The sequence below is a fragment of the Protopterus annectens genome, chromosome 13.part0 (genome assembly GCF_019279795.1).
Source record: "Protopterus annectens isolate FY-2018-M chromosome 13.part0, PAN1.0, whole genome shotgun sequence".
Taxonomy (NCBI): Eukaryota; Metazoa; Chordata; order Ceratodontiformes; family Protopteridae; genus Protopterus; species Protopterus annectens.
In genome coordinates this window covers 2559462-2578687 of record NC_056747.1, presented here as the reverse complement: position 1 = coordinate 2578687, position 19226 = coordinate 2559462, and the positions used below count along the sequence as shown (strand labels likewise).

The 19226-nt window shown below is 46.4% G+C and overlaps 1 protein-coding gene and 1 long non-coding RNA gene across 2 annotated transcripts in view; one reads left to right on the top strand and one right to left on the bottom strand.

The window, feature by feature from the left end:
• The window catches only part of AP3D1 (adaptor related protein complex 3 subunit delta 1), a 3080434-nt gene that overhangs the window by 2293306 nt on the left and 767902 nt on the right, over positions 1-19226 (bottom strand). The gene's annotated exons all lie outside the window — the stretch shown is intronic.
• The window catches only part of LOC122788425, a 76423-nt gene that overhangs the window by 17014 nt on the left and 40183 nt on the right, over positions 1-19226 (top strand). Inside the window, exon 2 of the long non-coding RNA XR_006362659.1 lies at positions 10558-10607. This is a non-coding gene — a long non-coding RNA (uncharacterized LOC122788425). The remainder of the gene's footprint in view (positions 1-10557; positions 10608-19226) is intronic.

Here is a 19226-nt window from a genome sequence, read left to right as displayed (position 1 = left end):
CCTGTTAAGCCTGACCGATATTACAGGGTTCCTGACTCTCATAAATTCTTTTTTAAAAACCCTGCTGCAGACCCAGAAACTATTTCACAGTGTCCCAAAGGAGTTAAGGCTTCCGCTGCAAAAAATGCTACCCCCTCTGACAGAGATTCTAGGGCACTGGATAGATGGGGAAAAAAGGTTTACACATCTACTATCTTGGCTATAAGGGCCTTAAAATGTCAGTTTCATATGCTGAAATGTCAGCAACATGTCATGGCATTGCTTAAACAGAAAATGTTATTAAACTCTGAATGTGCAGAAAACAAGGAAATGCAGGATTTATTGCTTGCAGCTGAACAAGTTGGAAAGCATACTTTGCAATGTGGGTTTGACTCTCTGGAGGCCTGCTGCAGGGCCGCAGTTACGGGTCCTGTAATTAGGAGGCATGCTTGGTTAAAGGAACAAAATCTGCCTGATCATGTCAAAGTTAAATTATTAGATGCACCTTTACAGCATACTTTGTTTGGTGTTAAGGCAGAGGAGGTGTTAAAGAAAATGAAGGACAAAGCTAAATCTATGGAAACTGTCAAAGATTTTTTACAAGTACAACCACCTGGATTTAGCAGACACTGGCCTACAAAGAATTGGTCCTTTCCTGTGTCAGACAGATCTCAAAGGGGCAGATCCAGATGCCCTAGAGGCAGATCCCAGGCACAAGGTTCCTACAGGTCAAAGCAATGGGGTGCTTCTACCTCCAAAGTTGGAGAAGACAAACCACAACCATACAGGAAACGGCCCCAATGACTTCTCCCTGCCTGCACCAAGCACTTATCTCCTGGAGCACCCTTAGGGGGAAAATTAGCACTTTTTTCTCAAAATTGACACATTATAACCCAGGACAAGTGGGTTCTAAATATCATGTCACAAGGGTACAAGTTCCATTTCCATACCCTGCCAAAGGCAAACAGCTGGCCAAATCTGCCAAAAAATCAATAGGCAGAGGCACAAAAACAAGTCTCACCCCTCATGTACATGGGGGCCATTCATCAAGTACCAAAGCAAGAGCAGAGACAAGGGTTTTACTCAAGACTGTTCTTGGTACCAAGAAAGGACAAGGCCCTGGAGGCCAATACTGGACCTATCTATTCTGAACACTTTCCTGGATATACCAAAATTCAAAATGTTGACTTTGCAGCAGCTTCTGCCCATGCTGGGCAAGGACACTTGGCTGGTGACTCTAGACTTAAGAGGCGTATCTGCATGTCCCAATCAGACAGTTATGCAGAAGATACCTCAGATTCAAGGCTGGCTCAATGCATTACCAAGTCTCAGCACTGCCCTTTGGCTTATCTACTGCTCCCAGGGTCTTTACAAAATGCCTGACACCAGTAATTGCATTCTGCACACAAAGAGGAATACAAATATATCCTTACTTGGACGACTGTCTCATTCAAGCAGAGAACAAGGACATTCTTCAACAGCATCTGGCATTTGTGAAAAGACTTCTAACATGCCTAGGGTACACAGTCAACGAAAAGAAATCAAAACTAGTACCCTCTCGAGATAATATTCCTGGGTGCAAGCTTAAATACCACTGCCCAGATAGCTTATCTCACGCCAGACAAACAAAGGCAACTGACTACCTATTTCAAAATGTTGGCAACAAAGGCCCAGTTATCTGCAAGAAAAATTCTGCAAGCTTTGGGCTTCATGGCATCCTGCATCCTGCATCCTACTAATTCCATATTCAAGACTGCATATGAGGAAACTTCAATGGTACCTAAAAAGTGTTTGGACTCAACATTGCCACAGCCTGGAAACTATGATTACTCTCATTCCCTGCCTGCAACAGGAGTTTCGATGGTGGGCAAAGGTTTGTCACCAAAACAAGGGACAGCCATTCACATTACCCCCAGCCAGGCAGACACTAACAACGGATGCATCAGATTATGCCTGGGGGGCCCACATGGCAGGAAAATGCATTCAGGGCACATGGGCCTCAACCCAAGTGCATCTACATATCAATCAAAAAGAGATGCTAGATGTTCAGAATGCCCTGACAGCCTTCAAGGACCTACGCCATCCGGGACAACTACTGATAAAGACAGACAACACCACGGTCATGTGGTATATAAACAAGCAGGGGGGCACACATTCTTACCCCCTTTGCAGACTAGCCATGACTTTGTGGGACACAGCATTAACTTACCAAGTACATCTGCAGGCGCAATTCCTGCCAGGAAGGAAAAATACTCTGGCAGACGAACTAAGCAGAAACCTCATGGATCCCCACGAGTGGCAACTGGATCCACAAGTCTTCAGCATGATAACAAGGAAATGGGGATGCCTGGACATAGATCTATTTGCCTCCCCTCACAACTACCAACTAAAAAGTTTCTGCACAAGGACTTATCACAGACAAGCATGGTAAGTGGCACCCTATCTTTCAGTTGGAAAAACCTGTTCCCCACTTCCTCTCCTCCCCAAGGTACTCCTAAAGGTCAGACAGTAGAAGCCAAAAATGATACTGATTGCCCCAGACTGGCCCCGCCAGTACTGGATGTTCATCTCACATTGCTGCAGTCCTTACACTTGGGGTAGTCCGCTGTCCTCGGTCGGCCCGAATATCAAAGTATAAGGCTGACGTCGGTCAAGGCGCATTAGACTGACATCAGGACGTCAGGGTACAAATGCGCATGACCGACGTCATATCCTCAGTCTTTTTTGCCGCATGGTCCGATGCAGAAGCAGCGTTGCAAGTGCCGTTCGGCGTTCTGAAATTTTTCGAATTCGGAGTTTCAGACCGAGTCAAAGTTGGCTAAGTACCCGTTGGGAATATTTTAGTTTTTTCTTGCCTCAGTGGTTTACCGGATGTCAGAAAAAGTGAATAACTGTATTTCTTGTGGGAAACAGATACCGCATAGAGATTACCATACTTTGTGTATTCCTTGCTTACGGCCTGAGCACGACGTTGTTGGGTGTCGCTTTTGTGCTAGATTCAATAAGCGCACTATTAAGAGAAGGTTAGACTGTGCCAGGTTAGTCTTCGGGAAGCGGTGCAATTACAATATGCCATCGGATGCTCCGACGCCCGCTTCTTCGAAGAAGCGCAAGGATAAAGCAGCTAAGTCCAGGCAAGATGAGTCGTCCGTACCGGATGCCGGTTCTTTAGAGGTGTCGGTGGAGCCGGTGGTTCCACCGGAGGTTTCTCTGGAGTCCCAGGGGGAGACCTTGTTATTGCAGGATGTGGCCTCTCAGGAGGCAGGTCAGGCAGAAGGGGCTTCTCAGGTTACTGTACTCCCCTCCCTTCCTAGGGTGGTTAGGCCTTCTCCTTCTGTTTCCAAGGCTTCCCCCAGAGGCAGGCCAGGTTTAGCTTCAGTTGGGGTCACTCCTAGTTCTTCAGGATCTGTGCCCAAGAAGCATATGCTTAAAATGGCAGAAGATTTGATTACTTTGATTAGAGGTTCTTTGCCCCCCCTGATAAGAGGCCTAGGGTGGAACCTGAGTTGGGAGTTTTGAGCAGGCTTCAGATGTTTCAGAGTCTTCGGCTGAAGACTTGCAGGAGTATTCTCCTTATTCTGATTCTGATGTGGATGATTCTACTCCTTCTGCTTCTCCTCCTGCGGATTTTTCTTTTTCAGAGACTCTTCATTCCATGAGGGAGCATTTTAAGTGGGAAGGTCAGGACTTCTCTGATTCCAGGAAAAGGCTTAGGGAATTTTTGTTTTTACCCCAGCATAGGCCCTTGGCTATACCTCCTGTTCTGGATGTTGTGGAGGATGTGTTTGCAGAGGCTTCTCTTAATCCTGATTCTTTGCCTCCTGCTCCTGTTAAACCGGATAGGTACTATAGGGTGCCTGAAGCTCATAAGTATCTTTTTAAGAGTCCTAGGGCGACCCAGAAACTGTCAGTCAGGGGCCTAAGGGGTTAAGGCTTGTTGTTAAAAATCCGGTTCCTCCAGATAAAGAGGCCAGGGCTTTGGATAGGTGGGGAAAGAAAGTCTATACTTCTTCCACCCTAGCTATGAGGGCTCTGAATTGCCAGTTTCACATGTTGAAATACCAAAACTATCTACTTTCTCAGTTGAAGTCTAAGGTAGATGCTCTGGCGGAAGGTATTGAGTGTAAAGAGTTACAAGATTTGGTACATGTCTCTGAACAAGTGGGTAAGCATTCTTTGCAATGTGGTTTTGATGCTGTACAGGCCTCGTCCAGGGTGGCTGCCACTGGGTCAGTTCTACGCAGGCACGCCTGGCTGAGGGATCAGAATTTATCTGAACATGTTAAGACGAGGATTTTAGATTCTCCTTTACAATCTGATGTGTTGTTTGGTTCACCTGTTGAGGCAGTCTTAAAGAAAATGGAAGACAAGGCTAAGTCTATGCAGACTGTTAAAGATTTTTTGCAGGTTCAGCCTCCAAAGTTTAGCAGAAATTGGCCTACCAAGGGGTGGACGTATCCTTCTTATGATTCCCAGTCTAGGGGTAGGTCTAGACGTGGTAGGGGCAGAGCTCAGGGCTCTTTCAGGCCTAGAACAGGGAGTTCACCTGCACAGTCTTCTGGTGAGGGTAGGGGTCAGTCCTTTCGTAAACAGACCCAATGACCTACCTTTTCAGCTGCCAGAGCCTTCTCGTCTGGCAGCACCTTTGGGAGGAAGGTTGGCACTTTTCAAGGAAAATTGGAGTTTAATTACCCAAGACAGATGGGTACTGGATATCATACACGAGGTTACAGGTTTTATTTCCATACCTTGCCTCCTTTCAAAGGCATGCCAGACGTTCCTCCTCAGCAAAGACTAGAGGCTCACAAACAAATTTCTCTGCTGCTCCAAATAGGGGCCATACAACCGGTCCCTCTGTCAGAAGTGGGCCTAGGATTTTATTCTCGCCTGTTCCTAGTACCAAAGAAGGGGAACACGTGGAGACCAATTTTGGATTTATCTATCCTCAACACTTATCTGGACATTCCCAAGTTCAAAATGTTGACGTTACAACAGCTTTTACCTCTGCTGGGCAAAGATCACTGGATGGTGACTCTGGATCTCAAGGAGGCTTACCTTCATGTTCCTATCAGGCTAAGTTGCAGGAAGTATCTACGTTTTCGGCTGGGACTTCTCATTATCAGTTCTCTGCATTGCCCTTTGGCTTATCTACTGCGCCCAGAGTGTTCACGAAGGTTCTGGCTCCAGTGATAGCTTTCTTCAGGCTAAGAGGAATACAGATCTATCCTTATTTGGACGATTGCCTGATTCTGGCTCAAGGAAAGGACGAACTTCTTCATCATCTACATTTTGTGATAGCAGTGCTAAGATGCCTGGGGTATTCTGTGAACGAAATAAAGTACAGTCTAGTACCCTCTCAGGACATGTGCTTTCTGGGTGTGAGACTGAATACAGCATCCCAGATGGCCTTTTGACCCCGGACAAACAACAGAATCTTTCTCTTTACTTCCATCAATTGTCTCATCAGTCCAGGCTGACTGCAAGGACAGTCCTTCAAGCCTTGGGGTTCATGGCATCTTGTATTCTGGTGCTTCCCAATGCCAAACTGCATATGAGGAAGCTACAATGGTATCTCAAAAATCTATGGACACAGCACTGCCAGGATATGGACACTGTCATTCAGATAATACCTTGCATTCAAAAGGAATTTTTGTGGTGGGCTCAGGAATGTCACCTAAACAAGGGACTCTCTGTGACCCGGCCAGAGGCGAGTCAGATTCTAACGACAGATGCCTCAGACAAAGCTTGGGGAGCTCATCTAAATGGAAAGTGGGTACAAGACAAGTGGCCTGCCAGACTTCTACATCTACATATCAATCTGAAGGAGATGTTAGCAGTCCAATTTGCATTGATAGCTTTCAAGGATTTACTTCTTCCAGGGCAGGTGTTGATTCTAACAGACAACACAACTGTCATGTGGTACATCAACAAGCAAGGGGGAACACATTCTTATCCTCTGTGCAGACAAGCAATGATTTTGTGGGAGACTGCTCTCAGTTTACAGCTAAATCTTCAGGCAAGGTTTCTGCCGGGAGCACAGAACTCCTTAGCAGATGTGTTGAGCAGACAAATAATGGATCCCCACAGTGGAAATTGGATCCTCAAGTTTTTCAGAAATTGACAGTGTCATGGGGAACTCCAGACATAGATCTGTTCGCTTCTCCACTAAACTACCAGCTGCCAAAGTTTTGCACAAAAGTTTTCATCCCACAGCCTGGAAAGTGGATGCTCTTTCATTCAATTGGAGCAATCTTCATGTGTATGCCTTTCCACCTCTGCCTCTCCTCCCAAAGGTACTTCTGAAGGTCAGACAGGACAAACCGAAGATGATTTTAATAGCTCCAGATTGGCCTCGACAGCATTGGTACCCACTACTGAGAAGTCTGGTACGGGAGCCGCCTTGGCCTTTACCTTCGATTCCACACCTGCTGTCTCAGGAGAACAGTCATTTACTCAATGTCAAACTTCACTCTCTTCACCTGACAGCCTGGCATATTCTGTTTTAAACCCTGGAGGGTTTCAGCTTCCACAGCAAGTTTTGAATGTTATTTTGGAGGCCAGAAGGCCTAGTACAAGGAAAGTGTGCAGATAAATGGAAGAGATTTTTATTTTGGAGTGCAGCAAAAGCATTTGATGTTTCTAAGCCTAATTTAAGTGTGGCTCTTCAATATCTTACTGAGTTACTGGACAAAGGTTTGTCCTTCTCTTCTATTAAGATTCATGCTGCAGCAATTTCTGCTCACTATGATTGTGACCCACCATTGTTTTCTCATCCTTTGTTTAAGCAATTCCTTAGAGGGCAAAGAATATAAGACCCCCACGAAGAGCTCCTACTCCTGCTTGGGATCTCAATTTTGTGTTGGAGAAACTCACTCTACAACCTTTTGAGCCTGCAGCTACTGCTGAGTTGAAATATTTATCATGGAAGACTGCTTTTTTGTTAGCCATTACCTCTGCGAGAAGGGTTTCTGAATTACAGGCCCTTATGGCAGCTGAGCCTTTCTTAATTTTCCATAAGGATAGGGTATCTTTGCGTACTAATCCTTCCTTTATGCCTAAAGTGGTTTCTAGTGTGGCTTTAAACCAAACTATTCATTTGCCTACCTTTTATGCAAACCCCCAAAATAAAGGGGAAAATATTTTGCACACTTTGGATATACACAGGCAGTTGCGATATTATTTGAGCAGAACTAAAGGGTTCAGGCAGTCTCAGCAGTTATTTGTTTCTTTTGCTTTGAGTTCTCAGGGCAAGCCTGTGTCAAAACAAACTATTTCTAGGTGGATTGGGTGTTGCATTGCTTTCTGTTATTCCCATCATGGCAAGGAGGTTCCAGCTGGGATTAGGCCTCATTCCACTAGGGCTACTGCCACTTCGACAGCTTTTAAGGGGTGGCAACTAAAGATATCTTGGAGGCAGCTACCTGGAGTTCAGTGCATACCTTCTCTAAGCATTATCACCTTCCACTTTACTCTAAATCTAGGGCTGGTTTTGCCACTGCTATTTTACAGGGCATTTTGGCAGCTCCTGCTTCTTTATAGTTGTGCCATCCTCCCTTACCTGTGCTTTGGGATTCTACCCAAGTGTAAGGACTGCAGCAATGTGAGATGAAGAACATAGTACAGTTTTGTACCTACCATAAATGTAGATGTTCAAGATCCACATTGCTGCAGTCCAATACCCTCCCTCCTTCCCTCTGTAGTTAGAGGCGGTTGTGTGGGTTGGATTGTAAATATTGTGTATATTGTATATATTGTACATATTATTAGTGCTAGGGTGGTTGGTTGATTGTTTGTTGTCTTTGGGTTTTTGACCTTTCTTGTTAGGGTCTTCTGACATCTGGGGCAAGAAAAGACTGAGGATATGACGTCGGTCATGCGCATTTGTACCCTGACGTCCTGATGTCAGTCTAATGCGCCTTGTCCGACGTCAGCCTTATACTTTGATATTCGGGCCGACCGAGGACAGCGGACTACCCCAAGTGTAAGGACTGCAGCAATGTGGATCTTCGAATATCTACATTTATGGTAGGTACAAAACTGTACTTTTCCAATCCTAAAAAACTTGTCTCAATGCTCAGCTTGGACCTTACCTCAAATACCTCATCTACTGTCCCAGCAAAACAGTCAGATCCTGCACAGCCAACTCAGGACTTTAAACCTGGCAGCATGGCGGATAATGTAGTCATACAAAATACATCTCTCAGTAAAGCTGTGATGGATGTCATTTTGGAGGCCAGAAGGCCTAGTACTAGAAAATCTTATGCTGGAAAATGGAAGAGATTCTGTGCTTGGAACCAGGCACAAGGAACTGGTACAGCTGTGCCAAATATTCCTCAGATTCTGCAATACTTAATTGAGATGCTGGACAAAGGCCTATCTTTTTTATCTATTAAAATTCATGCCTCTACCATTTCGGCTCATTACAATACAGAGCCACCAATCTTTTCTCATCCCTTATTAAAACAGTACCTCAGAGGAGCCAAAAATTTAAGGCCTCCAAGGAGATCACCAATGTCTGCATGGGACCTCAACTGTGTCTTGGAAAAATTCACCCTGCCTCCTTTTGAGCCAGCTGCTACCGCTGATATAAAGTTTTTATCTTGGAAAACCGCTCTGCTCCTAACAATAACTTCTGCAAGACGAGTTTCAGAGCTACAGGCACTCATGGCAGTGGAACCTTTTATCGTTTTTTATCCAGACAGGGTCGCTCTGAGGACAAACCCAACATTTATGCCTAAGGTGGTGTCCAGTGTGGCTCTTAACCAAACTATTCATCTGCCAACTTTTCATCCAAATCCACAGAACAAGGGGGAGAGAATTCTGCATTCTTTGGACATAGACAGCTTAGATTCTACTTGGACAGAACCAAAGTTTTCCGAAAGACAGAGCAATTACTAGTGGCATATGCTGCAGGATCACAAGGAGAGGTGATCTCAAAGCAGACTATTTCAAAGTGGATAGGCCACTGCATTCGTTTCTGCTACTTACACCATGGCAAGCCAGTGCCTAAGGGCATTAGGCCACATTCAACCACAGCTGCAGCCACTTCAGCAGCCTTTCTCAGGGGAGTACCCACCAGGGACATTTTAGAGACTGCTACTTGGAGTTCAGTGCACACCTTTACAAAGCACTATTATCTGCCTCTCTACTCTAAACCCAGGGCAGGCTTTGCCACTGCAGTTCTGCAGGGCCTCATAGCCGCTCCTAATGCTGTTTCGCTCCAGCCTCCCATCCATAGCTTTGGGACTCTACCCAAATGTAATGACTGCAACAGTGAAACGCGAAGAACATAGTACAGTTGTGTACACTTACCATAAATGTAGATGTTTGAGTGTATTCACTGTTGCAGTCGAGGTTACCCACCCGCCTTCCCCCTTTTCTTCTTAAGGAACCTATCTTTCCTTATCTGATTTATACAACCTGTGTGTTGTATTTGCTTGTAGATGAATATTGGTGCATGTATTTATATATATATATATATATATATATATATATACATATATATATATATATATATATATATATATATATACACATATATATATATATATATATAGATATATATATATATATATATATATATATAAATTCTGGCTACCCTTTTAGGGGGCACCTGACATCTGGGGCAAGAAAAACTAAAGAAAATGGCGTTGGCCGCTTCTTTTATACCCCTGATGACCTGGCATCAGGGAAGGGGCGACAGCAGCCGATGCAGGACCCAGGACTTTGGAATTCAGACCGACTGACGGCAACTTGCCAGCAGGATTACCCAAATGTAATGACTGCAACAGTGAATACACTCTAACATCTACATTTATGGTAAGTGTACACAACTGTACTTTATGTATACTGCGACAGTGAATACACTCGAACATCTACATTTATGGTAAGTGTACACAACTGTACTTTTTGCTGAGTTCACCCAGAGTAGTGCACAGGTTGGAGGGGGGAAAAGCATTTCCCCAGTGGAAAGGTTCCATATTTGCCTACATATCTGTTTAAACTAGCCAGTGGGGCAGGTTTCTGACTAAGACACTGTGGGGTTATTATTGCATTATTCTGCTGAATTCCTTGAGTAAAACCTTTCTATGCTCCTTCCTGATAAATAGATTTTCATGTTCCTCTTATTTTAATGGTTTGTTAAAAGATATTTCCTGTCAGTGGGTAATGAAAAAGATGGAATTATTCAGTTTATTATTTTTACTGTGCCTTTACTTATGTCTAAACCTGGATTTACCCCTCTTTTTAAAATCGTTTCATTCAACTATGTAATTTGGTCATGTTCACATAACATGTTTGCTGTATCAAGTCATGTCACTGGGGACCAGTATGTATATCACCTACTTTTGACATTGAACACTTGCTAAAAGCAGTAATTGTTATGACATGTGAACCTTAAAATAAGTTGTCCTATTTACTTCCTTGATGGTGTAGAAGTGTCATTGAATTGTAACTGTATTAGCAATGGTACAACAGGTGTATTATAGAAGTTTTGGGGGTCTTTCAGGTCCCTTTGTCAGTGGTGACATTTGCATTTTTATTGCTTCTTAACGGTTTATTCTTTTCTTTTTATTATAGTGCTGATATCGTTGTCATCTGGAATGCCGAATCACACTGCCAGTATTCAGGTAATGCGTGCGTTTTTACTGTGCAGGTGGGCTGCTAGCTTTGTTTTTATCATGCATTGTGTTGATGCCACATATTCAGCTCGGAAGGACCATTTCTTGTTTTTTGTTGCATTGTCATATTTGTTGCTTCCGATTTAAAATTCATTTATTCTGAAATGAAAACATTTTCAATGCGGGCCTGAATGTGCTTTTCTCATTTCCCAACGGTCTGAGTTGAGAGTGCTGAGGTGTTAGAGAGACTAAGTCTTAAGTCTTGTGTGGAAGAATATGGAGTAAGCTTGAAAACATATTCACAGCTGCACTGGAAAAAATATCCATTAGTGCTTTAGCTTGCTCATTCATCTATGAAATTTAACAAATACCTTTGCTCACCAAAAGGTTTTAAACAGTACTTAAAATTAATTAGAAAGTGCTAAGTGATTTTACTTGGAAAAACTCCAAAGTCCATTTGTTGGGATTTCTTCTGCTTTCTACAGTCAGCATTTTCTTCTTTTTCTCGGAACTGCATTTAGGAAGATTTCTGCCCCGGCATCCCTTGCTGGACTAGAGTGCATTGCCTCTGTGCTGCATGCTGCTTTTCATTGCCTCTGTGCCGCATGCTGCTTTTCATTGCCTCTGTGCCACTTGCTGCTTTTTATTTCCTCTGTGCCACTTGCTGCTTTTTATTTCCTCTGTGCCGCTTGCTGCTTTTCATTGCCTCTGTGCCGCTCGCTGCTTTTCATTGCCTGTGTGCCTCTCACTGCTTTTCATTGCCTCTGTGCCGCATGCTGCTTTTTATTGCCTCTGTGCCGCTCGCTGCTTTTCATTGCCTCTGTGCCGCTCGCTGCTTTTCATTGCCTCTGTGCCGCTGCTTTTCATTGCCTCTGTGCCGCTCGCTGCTTTTCATTGCCTCTGTGCCGCTCGCTGCTTTTCATTGCCTCTGTGCCGCTCGCGTCTTTTCATTGCCTCTGTGCCGCTCGCTGCTTTTCATTGCCTCTGTGCCGCTCGCTGCTTTTCATTGCCTCTGTGCCACTCGCTGCTTTTCATTGCCTCTGTGCCGCTCGCTGCTTTTCATTGCCTCTGTGCCGCTCGCTGCTTTTCTGGCATTTGCACAGTGTGGATCATGATACTCAAGTTGTAGAAAATTTGTTTGCATGTTCAGTATCCAACAGCCTGTCAGTTAGTTCTATGGTTTGTTTTGTTGTTTGCCTGTAAAGCTAGATTCATGACACATTACAAAATTTAAAGTTGATGAAACGTGAGAGAGGTAAATACAACAGAAAGAAGTCATATTGACTAAAATCAAGAAAGGTCCCACAAGGCCTTGTGTAGGCGGTATGTCTTGAGGCACCTCCTAATTGTAGCATCAGATATTTATTCACTGAGCTGCCAAGGTATAAAATCATACAGATCATGGGCCTGATAGGAAGAGGCCCTCAGTCCATATGACAATAGCCTCATTCTGGAGCTGCTGTCTGTTCATGTCAACTGAGTGGAGCTTCTGACAGGGCCAGTAGGGGCAGCAGGTGCACCCTTGTATAGGCGAATCAGTGCTGTGATTCCCAAGTGGCAGCATGTACTTCGCGAGTAGAAGAGGACTCAGTTTTGGAACTCTTTGGTACCAGCAGCTCAGGGGCTGAAAGCCACTGTCTGAGTGTTTCAGGCATATAACAGATGAGGCATTTAAGAATTGTTCAGAATCCCCTCAGCAGTTTTTCTGGTTCTCCAAAAAGATCACATGACCAGTGTATCAGAATCTGTGCAGAGCTCAGGCCTGCTCACCAATTGTAAGGGATAACCCAGATGACATGGATCACTTAGTGACCCAAGCTCAGGAAGAGTCCACTTTGGAAGGTGGGAAATGAGTGGCTGATATACGTCCAGTAGGTTAGGAGAAAACTAAATCTACTGTGTCGATATCCATTTGAGGTTGTCTCATAAGGCATTTGTCAGCAGCAGCATTGAGACAGTGACAGGTATATGCCCACCAAGCACTGTGTGCTGCAGTCAGAGCTGGTTCGTGTACGTCTTCAGGAGGCTGATACTCTGGCTGTGACTATGAGGGTTGGGGTAATAATGCGTTCTACAACTGTAAAAATGATACTGTTCAAAGGCTGTAAAACTAGCACTCACTGGTGTCAGGTTGGCAGAAATGCTTAAGCCCCCTTCTTGCTTTTTAATGGATGAAAGGGAATAGGATTAATGGTCATCATACATGGGAAAGAAAAAAAAGCATAATAAAGCAGAAATATCAAGTAGGAACAGTGTTGATTTAAATCTTTTTGTCTAGTCAGGAGCAGATTTTTAACCACTGGGGTGAGTGCGGTCTCTTCCAGGTTCTGTGATGTTCTAAGAAGGCTACATCTTGCTTATTTCCCACATTCTGGATGATCTTTCCAAGAAAGCGTAGTGTGCAAGAGGGTTGTAACTGCATAGACTACCCGGATGTACAACGGAATTCCTGAGAAGTTTTACTTTCATCACTTCCTTTAAAACTGATGAAAAGTGTTGGATGTAATGGGATCCTATCTCGCCTACATTCATAACTGATTGGCTCCGACTCGGCCACTATATACTAGAACGAAGTCTCTAATTGGCTGGGCTACCCCTTATCCCAGAATGCACCACGCCTGCTTCCCTAGATCTCGTTTGCCGCTTTTCAAGTTGGACGTGGTCTCGACTTGGCTGGAGCTAAGTGGTTTTTTCATTACTTTTTGGTCTTTTGACCTAGGGTTTTCTTCACAAATTTAACAAACAGCTGTTTTAACAGCTTTACGTGTGTGTGTAACCTGTTTTGGTGTGATTGGTATTTTTTTCTACATACCGGGCAAGGCCCGTTTAAGTTAGAGGGCCCTTGCCCTTATTTGTTTGTGAGTGTGTTGATTTTGTATCTCTGTACGTCCTGAATTATCGGGCTAAGCCCGTTTAAGTTAGAGGGCTTCTGCCCGTTTTGTATCTCGGGCCAGTCCCGTTTTTTGAGTCAAAAGGGCCCGTGCCCTACTTTAAGGTTTGCTTTTCGTTGTGGGAAATAGTTGTCTGATAGGATGTCGAAAGAGCAGAAGTCTGGTTTTAAAAAGTGCACCAAGTGCAACTACAAAATGTCTCTTACTGATAGCCATGCTGTTTGTGTATATTGTTTAGGACCGAAACATTTGCAGGAAACATGTAGTGTTTGTCATGCTTTTTCCTCTAGGGTCCTTCAAGAACGAAAAAATAAATTGATCCTTAAGGGCCTTATTAAGCCCTCCTTTGAGGAAGCTTTGGCTTCTCCTTCCTCTCCAGCTTCTAAAAAGAAAAGGTCGTCGGCTCCGACCAGTCCGTCGGAACCGACTTCCAAGAAGCATAGGTCGACCTCTTCTTCCTTGGCTCCAATGGCTTCGGAGCCTCGGGTGGAAGGGTCTGCCTCGGTACCTCTTTCCTCGGATCCATTGGTGTCGGAGCCGCAGGTTGGGGGATCGAGAGGCGAATCACCTGCTTCGGCTCCTTTGGTCTCGGAGCCGGTGGAGGTGTGCAGCTCAGACCCCCCCCCCCCCGGCCCCGAAGTTCCCTTCGGCGCCGATGCTTATTCATACGGTTCCGGATCCGGTGCCGATGGTGTTGGAGCCGTTTCGGAGCCGGTCCCCTGGTCTATCGGAGCCGAGAGAGAAGTCGTCTCAGCCCCCATCTATTTCCTCTAAATCCTCCAGGTTGTCAGACTCAGATTTGGACAGAGTTATCCAGAGGCTTTTCCAGTCCCCAGTTTTTGCAAAAATGGTCTCGGCTCCAGCCCACTCGGCTCCGGAGCCAGTCCCCACTTCAACGCATCTGATTCCTCCTCCAACCTCCTCGGAGCCATTGGAGTCGGTGATGGTAGAGCGGAGCAGAGTTGTCCAATCGGAACCGAGACTCCCTCGGAGCTTCTCTGTTCCGACCATCATTCCTACCCTGTCCTCAGTGTCAGGGTTCGGTACCGGGACTTCCTCGGACGGGGCCGAGGGGGACACTTTGGAACTGGTAGCTTCGGTGCCTAGTCTTCCCCTCGGAGCGTCGGCCGCAGGGATTCCCGGTACCGTCATGGTCTCTCAGCCTGTGTCCTCCATAGAGTCTGGAGGTCCTGCTTTTGAGGCCATGAGGAGTGCGCTGGCCATGTCCTTGCCGGCTCAGCAAGTCTCTACCTCACCGTCCCTAGACTTGGGAACTGGTGCTTCTGGTGTGCTTCATTCCCATGACAGCGGGGCCCCAGGGCCTGAGGATACCCCCTTGGGGAGTTCCCTTCTCCCGGGAGGTCCTTCTGAATCCGCTTCAGATGAACCTCCAAGAAAACAAATTGTGCAAGAGGAAGCACATTGACTCCCAGGATGAGTCTATCACATCAGATACTGACCTCGATGATGCGGAGGGATCCCCAAAATCGTCCTCGGATGATGTCTCATTCTCAGATATCCTTGAGATCCTGAGACAGAGAGGAGATCGGCAGTCCAAAACCCCTTCCGCAGAGGAGTCAGTCTTCCTCAAGGCTTTTGGGGCCCAGCCCTCCGCCTCCTGGGTGTTTCCACCCTTCGATGAATTACTAGATTTAGTTTCTCGAAGGGTGTGGGAACACCCTGACACTGTGGAACCGGTGCCCGCTAGGCCTAACAAGTTCCTCTCAGCCCCTCCTCAAAAGGAATTTTTGACTAAAGGAGTTGCAGTAGATGCGATGGTGGTGGCATCTGCCACTCAGCAGGACGTGGCAGAGGCTTCAACGTCTATTCACCCTCCTAATAAGGATTCCAGGAGCATGGATAGGTACGGGAAGCGTACCCTTTCTTCAGTGGCCTTTACCCTGCGGTCGCTGAATTATCTTTGTCATTTTACCAGGCTCCAAAGGGACCTCCTCAAAGAGTTAGGTGAGTCTCTTACGGGTAATCTTCCTGAGGCGTTGGCCCAAACTCTTGGCGCCCAGATGACTACCTTATCTTCGATAGTCAACTCGTCCATGAGGCTCATATCATATGCGGCCGAAGGGGCGAGTAGAGCAGCGGGAACAGGCGTGGCTCTTAGAAGACATGCCTGGTTATGCTTGTGTCCCTTTGCGGAGGCCTTCAAGTCTTCCTTCACCGATGCCCCCTTAGATGGGTCCTCCCTGTTTGGACCCAAGGTGAAGGACACACTGACTCGGTGCGAGCAGGAGGGCAAGACCTTGACTGCCGTGGGGGCCCGTTTTTCCGCTCCCTCTAGACCTTACCCCAAGGCCCAGAGAGGAGGGAAAATGTGGTTCAGGAAATCTCAAAGGTCTTTCCCTACTCCACCGAGTGATTCCCCCCTCTAGAGGCGAGGGGGGATTCAGGAAGACGCCGCCCCAGAGGCGGCAGAGGCCCCGTAACTCTGGAGACCGTGATTCCTTTTGTGGTCCATCCTACGCTCACCGTCCCTGAGACGTGGCCCGACTGCGCATCTCCGGAGCCAGTCGGGGGTCGCTTTGCGGAACACCCGCAGGCTTGGGAATCTATCATCAAGGATCAGAGGGTGCTCCGAACCATAACCGGAGGCTATCTCATCCCTTTCATCAAGATCCCCCCCTCTTCCTATCAGGAAAATCCCGGATGTGCCACCCAGTCAGCGGGATCAAGCAGCGGTCAAGGTTTCAAAGCTGCTAAGAAAAGGAGTCATCCAGCCTGTCCCCGCCGACCAGATCGGATCAGGAACTTACTCAAGACTATTTTTGGTGCCAAAAAAGACAGGGGACTTAAGGCCCATTTTGGACCTCAGATCATTGAATCGCTTTGTAAAAAAATCCAAATTCCGAATGGTCACCCTTCAGTCCATTCTCCCGTTATTGGAGAAGGATGTCTGGATGTGCTCCATAGATCTCAAGGACGCTTACTATCACATTCTGATAAGTCAAGAGTCCAGGAGTCATTTACGCTTCCGCCTGGGAGCCAGTCATTTCCAGTTCCAAGCACTGCCCTTTGGTCTCACCACAGCCCCCAGGGTGTTCACCAAGTGTCTGACAGTAGTGACTGCTCACTTGAGAAGTCTAGGATTCCAAGTGTTTCCCTATCTAGACGACTGGCTCCTTACTGCCACCTCCAAGCATCTATTAGTTCGGGCGCTTATGACCACAGTCAGTTTGGGTCATTCACTAGGAATCACGTTCAATTGGGGAAAATCTGTGCTGCAGCCGTCTCAGCGTATTACCTTTATAGGTGCAGAGTTAGACACAAGAAGAATGCGGGCATTCTTGCCGGTAGAAAGGATTCAGGTCCTGCAGTCTCAGGTTCAAACCTTGTTACCCAGATCACGAGTTCAGGCCAGACTGATTCTGCAGTTATTGGGCACGATGGCCTCGACTATTCTTCTAGTCCCCTTAGCCAGGCTGCACATGCGGGTGCTGCAATGGCTACTGTCGGTTCAATGGTCCTTTCAGGAGCTCCCCTTGAACCATTTGGTCCAGATTACAGAAGTTTGCCGTTGGGACCTACGTTGGTGGCTGCTTCGGTCCAACCTGGACCAGGGGCGACCCTTTGCTCTTCAGCCTCCTGTCGCCACGGTGACCACGGACACCTCCCAGATAGGGTGGGGGGGTCATTATCTGGACAGGTCTGTCCAAGGCACGTGGCAGGTTCACGAAACGCTTACATATCAATATCCTGGAAATGAGATCGGTGCTACTGGCGTTGCAAGCACTTCATCATGCTCTTTCCCGGGGTACTATTGCGATTCTATCCGACAACATGTCGGTAGTCTGGTACATAAACAAGCAAGGCAGAACCAGGTCCTACCCTCTTTGCCGAGAGGCCATGAGAGTGTGGCATTGGGCGATTTCTACCCAGCGTTTCCTAGTGGCAACGCACATTCCGGGGAAATCCAATGTGATTGCAGGCAGGCTGAGCAGGACTTTCTTGTTACCCCACGAGTGGTCCCTCAACGACAGGGTGGCCGCAAACATCTTCGCCAAGTGGGGCCTCCCTTGTTGCGACTTGTTCGCCAGCCCTCACAGTGCAAAATGCAGGGAGTTCTTCACTCTGACTCCCTCTCAGGGGCAGATTCCCAGGGACGCTCTAGCTCACAGTTGGCCCCCCGGTCTACTTTACGCCTTCCCTCCGGTTCCCCTTCTCCCGAAGGTGATACAGAAGGCGATTTATCTAGGAAGCGACATGATTTTGATCGCTCCACACTGGCCTCGTCAGGTTTGGTTCCCCTTCCTTCTGAGGTATGCGGTGGAAGGCCCATGGTTTCTGGACCTGGTGTCCGACCTGTTAACTCATCAGTTGGGACAGTCTCACCCATCCCTCAGGTCCTTGACGTTGGCCGCTTGGTTACTCCACTTCCAACCTTAGTCAGAGATAACACTCTTTCTCCAGACGTCATCCACATTTTGTCCTCTTCTCACAAACCTTCCACTATTAAACTGTATTCCAGCAAATGGAAGAGGTTTGCTCTTTGGGCCCAGCAACGAGGTATAGATCCTTACGCCCCAGTACCTCAGGTTTTAGAATTCCTGGCTTCTTTGTTTTATTTGGGCTCTTCAGTTTCCACAATTAAAGTCCAACTGGCGGCTATCTCTAATTTTCATGTCTCCTTTGAGCCTTCCTTAATGGCAAACAGGCTTTGCAAATCTTTCCTTAAAGGAGCGTGGCTCTTTCGGCCCCCAATAGCTCATCCTGTGACCCCTTGGGACCTGAATATGGTTCTAGCTTCTTTAACTGCCCGCCCCTTTGAACCAGCAGCTACTTGTGATATAAAATTTCTATCTTGGAAAACCGCCTTTTTGGTGGCAATAACCTCTGCCAAGCGGGTCTCAGAGCTTCAGGCTCTCTGTTCTAATCCTCCTTATTTGACCTTTCACAAAGACAGAGTGTCCCTCAAGTTAAATCCCTCTTTCTTGCCCAAGGTAGCATCCCCCTTATGCATTCAACAATCCTTGGAGCTCCCTGCGTTTTTTCCCAAATTCTCCAATAGCGCAGAATATATTTTCCATCAGTTGGATGTTCACAGACAACTGCGTTTTTATTTAAGTAGGACCAATCGGACACGAAAGTCAGATCAGCTGTTTGTGTCCTTTGCGGAAAATAGGTTGGGTCAACTGGTGGCTAAAACCACCATAGCCAAATGGATTAAAGATTGCATCTCCTTCATTTATTCACGGTCCGGCAAAGAGCTACCCTTCCCAGTCAGGGCTAATTCTACCAGGGCAATGGCTACTTCTGTAGCATTCCACTCCAAATTATCGATAGATGATATCTGTGCGGCCGCTACCTGGACTTTTCTGCACACCTTCATTTCTCATTACAAGATAGATGTGGCTTCTCGAGGTAGAGCTTCCTTTGGTTCCACAGTTCTCAGGAGTGTTTTCCAATGAGCCACCTGGGATTTAGGTGCTAGGGACGCTATCCCATCAGTTATGAATGTAGGCGAGATAGGATCCCATTACATCTTTTAGTTATGTACTTACCATAACTTCGGATGTATGGGATCCATCTCGCACATCCTCTGTCTCCCTCCTTCCCCTTCCCATTGGATTTAGAGGGAATGTTGCTACTTACTGAGTTTTTCTCTTGAAGGACTTTAGTTTGTTACAGTTGCTGGTATGTCTCTGTGTCTGGATGTAGGTATGAAAGCGAACAAACAAGATCTGGGGAAGCAGGCGTGGTGCATTCTGGGATAAGGGGTATCCCA